Raw genomic sequence first — 4,502 nt, forward strand, 5'->3', positions numbered from 1 at the left:
ACGTGAGCATTTAATAAAGAAAAACTTCAAACAAACATTTCCCAGTGCACTGGTGCTCTATGCTGCAAGCACAATCTCTGCTTTATGTCAAAACAGTCTCTAACTGTTTTTGCACTGTACTTTTTTAAACCAACAAGCCATTGTAAAAAGTCATGGGTATATTGTCCTAAGATGGATCATATACTCTGAACAAATCCTACAAAGAAACAATAACAAGTGCTGGATAAAATATAAAATAAATCTTAAGAAAGCTTCAATGAGTTGACTTGAAAATAAGGAACTCTCAAACACTAATAAACGAAGTAAAAGTATCACCAAGTACGAAAATTGACTTTCTCCTTGAGAGCATTGCTAAATCCTGGTAACCCTGAGCTTTCACTTTGACTGCAAAATGGATTGTGGAATGAGCAGTCAGTTGAAACACCACCATTTATTCACACAGTTCATACTTTTCCTATTGAAATGAAATGTAAGAGCTACATACATTTTAATGCAAATTATCTATATTGGAGTCTAATGCAGTATTTTGAGTTATGCTGTGTTGTTCATTTTTAAAGTTATATTAGTTGTTATTGATTATGGATACAGTTGCATCATATCTGACATTGGTAGGACAAGTTCTGTCCGTGCTGTTTTTATTCTTCATATATTTTCACAGCTATTTTTAGGGCATTTTTTCTTCCATTTGACAGTCAGAAACATTCTATGAAATTCCAAAAACATATTGTTGGGACTGTAATTGCAGTTGCATTTACTGATTAATTTGGGAAAAACTGATTTTTAAATGTTAAGAATTTTCATCCACTAATATGAAATCTTTTTTTACTTGGTTCTTGCTTTACATGTTTGATAAAATTTCATAGTTTTCTTCATGTATGTCTGATAAAAAATGTTTTATTGAATGTATTCTTATAACATTTATCCTTAAATAGAACAGGCAAAATATTTTCTTTTCCATATATACGTACTTTTTGGTATAGAAAGGAAAATTTATTGCTATTTGAAATGCTAAGCAATCTACTTGACCAAATCTTGTAAATACTAGTAGATTTTATAGCAACTGTGGGATTCTGGGTGTCCAGTTTGATCACTATACACACAAAATATCTTATTTTCTGGTTTTCAGTACAGTGTATATATATAAAATTTTGTATGCTAAATGTAAATTAAAAATACTAAAATAACATTATTTTACTTAAAAAATCTGACTAGATTGGCTTAAACAAATCATTAGACACTTCTGGAGGGCAAAATAACTGGTAACCTGGAAGACAGTTCTAAATAAATTATTCAGAATACCAGACAGAGAGTTGAGGCACAAAATATATGATATAAATTTAATGTATCTAAAAATTTCCAGAAGAAGATAGGAGAGATAATGGGGAAAGAATTAATAATCAAATGCATAATTATTGAGGATTTCCAGAATTAATTAAAGATGTAATCTACAGTTAAACAAGCTCTACTAATTTCTTATAGAATGAGTAAATCTAAAATTAGAAGAAAATAGAAGACAAAAGAATTGTAAAAGCAGATAGAAAAAGAGTAGATTATCTATAAAAGAAAAGCTATTAGATTTATAGCTTACTTCAACAGAAACAATGGATGTTAGGAGATCATAGAAGACTCATTTTCATTTATTAAGGAGAAACAAGCTTCAAACTAAAATTATATATTCAGGGAAATTCTTTTTAAAGAATTAGAGTATAATAAGTAAATTTTTAGGCCAAAAGTTTTTTTTGAGAATTTCTGATTCACAGATTTTTCCCTAAAGGAAATCTAAAAGTTTTATACTGAGCAGAAGGAAAATAATCTCAGAGAAAGGGATCATAAATTTAAAAATCTGGTATATAATATTAATGGCAAAAAAATTAAAGTTTGAGTATTTGGAAAAAGTGGACAGCAATGCCATATCAGTTGGGGTGGAGATTATGAGAGTTAGAATATTCTAAGGTCTTTGAAATACAGTCACATACCACATAACCACATAGTAACTTTCAGACAACAATGGATTGCATATAACATGGTGGTCACATAGATTATAATGAAGCTGAAAAATTCCTATTGCCTAGTAATGTTGTAGCCATTATAATGTGATAGTGCAACACATTACTCATGTGCTTGTCATAAACAAACCCACTGTACTGCCAGTCATGTAAAAATATAGTACAACCCTTAAGTACAGTTCATAATACTTGGTAATGATAACAAATGACTGTGTTACTAGGCTATGTATTTACTGTACTAATCCTTTTATCATTATTGTACAGTGTATTCCTACACATACACACACACACACACACACACACAAAGTTAACCATACAACGGTCTTAGGCAGGTCCTTCAGGAAGTATTTCAGAGATAGCATTGTCATCCTAGGAGATGATAGCTCCAAGTATATTATTGCCCCAAAGACCTACTAGAGTGACAAGATGTGGAGGTGGAAGGCAGTGATACTGATGATCCTAACCCTGTGTATTCTTAGTCTAATATGTATGTCTGTGTCTTCACTTTTAACAAAAAGTTTGAAAAGTAAAAAAAAATAAAAATAAAATATAGAAAGAAACTAATAGAATAAGAAGGCAAAGAAAAAAAAATATTTTTTGGAGTTAGAGTCTCACTCCGTTGCCCAGGATGGAGTGCAGTGGCATGCTCACGGCCATCCCAGTGTTGACCTGCTGGGCTCAGGCGATCTTTCCTCCTCAGCCTTCCAGGTAGCTATCACACCTGGCTAATTTTTTGATTTATTGTAGGGATGAGGTCCCGCCAAGTTGCCCAGACTGTTCTTGAACCTGTGGGCTAAGGCAATCCCCTCACCTCAGCCTCCCAACTGCTGGGATTACAGACTTGAGCCACCGCATCCGACTGAAAAAAATATTTTTACAGCTCTACAATGTGCTTACATTTTACTAAATGTCATTACAAAAGTCAAAAAGTTACACAAATTTAAAATGTTACAAAGTAAAAAGCTTACAGTGAGCTAAGTTTAATTTATTAATGAAGAAAAATTTTTAAAATGAGTTTAGTAAAAATCTCAGTGTTTTCAAAGTTTACCATGGTGTATGATAATGTTCTAGGCCCTCACCACTCACACACACCGACTCACTCAGAACAACTTTCAGTCTTCTAAGTTCCATTCATGGTAAGTGTCCTATACTGGTATACCATTTTGTGTCTTTTATCACATATTTTTACCTTGCCTTTTTGTGTTCAGATATATTTATATTCACAGATACCATTGTGTCACACTTACCTACAGTATTCAGTACAGTGACATGCTACACAGGAGAAATGAGCTATACCATTCAATGTAGGTGTGAAGGAGGCTATATCATTTAGGTTTATCATTTATGATGTTGCATGATTACAGAATCACCTAACAATGCATTTCTCAGAACTAATTTCTGTTGTTAAGCAAAGCATGACTGTATTCAGTAAAGGGTAAAGACTAGCTAATATTTGACTTGGTTAAATATACATGTTAAAGTACACAGCAAGATGAGTTGGTTGAGAAATTGAGGTTTTGCTTCACCACCTACCATTGGGGAGAGGAGAACCTATTCAGTAGATGGTGCTGGGAAAACTGGCTAACCACATGCAGAAGATTGAAACAGGACCCCTATCTATCCCCATGCACAAAGGTTAATTCCAAATGGATCAGAGACCTAAATGTAAAACCTCAAACCATAAGAACCTTAGAAAGTGAAGGAAATACCCTCATGGAAATCAGAACTGGCATCCAATTCCTGAACAAAACCCAAAACCCACAGCTCATAAGAGAGAAGACAGAGAAGTGGGACATTATTAAACTGACAAGTTTCTGCAAAGTCAAAGAAACCATCAAGAGAGCAGGGAGACAGCCTACAGACTGGGAAAAAATATTTGCCAACACCAGTTCTGACAAAGACTTAACATCCTGGATCTACAAGGAACTCAAACGTGCTGAAAAGAAAAAAACAAACAACCCCATTATAAAATGGGCAAAAGATATGAACAGACACTTCACAAAGGAAGACATCCGAGCAGCCAGCAAACACACGAAGAAATGTTCAACCTCACTAATCATCAGGGAGATGCAAATCAAAACCACACTGAAATACCACCTAACCCCAGTCAGAATGGCAATTATCAACAAGTCAAAAATAACAGCTGCTGGAGAGGGTGTGGCGAAAAGGGAACACTTCTACACTGTTGGTGGGAGTGTAAACTAATGCAAGCTCTGTGGAAAGCAGTGTGGCGATTCCTTAAAACTCTAAATACCAACCTCCCATATGACCCTGCAATCCCCCTACTGGGAATATATCCTGAAGAACACAAATCACTCTATAAAAAAGATACCTGCACACGCATGTTTATTGCAGCATTGTTCACAATAGCAAGAACCTGGAAACAACCATGCTGCCCGTCAAAGAGGACTGGATTAAAAAAATGTGGTACATATACACGATGGAATACTACGCAGCCATAAAAAGAACAAAATCATGAATTTCGCAGCAACCTGG

The sequence above is a fragment of the Carlito syrichta genome, unplaced genomic scaffold, assembly GCF_000164805.1.
Source record: "Carlito syrichta isolate Samal-C Ts95f unplaced genomic scaffold, Tarsius_syrichta-2.0.1 Scaffold113571, whole genome shotgun sequence".
Lineage (NCBI taxonomy): Eukaryota > Metazoa > Chordata > Mammalia > Primates > Tarsiidae > Carlito > Carlito syrichta.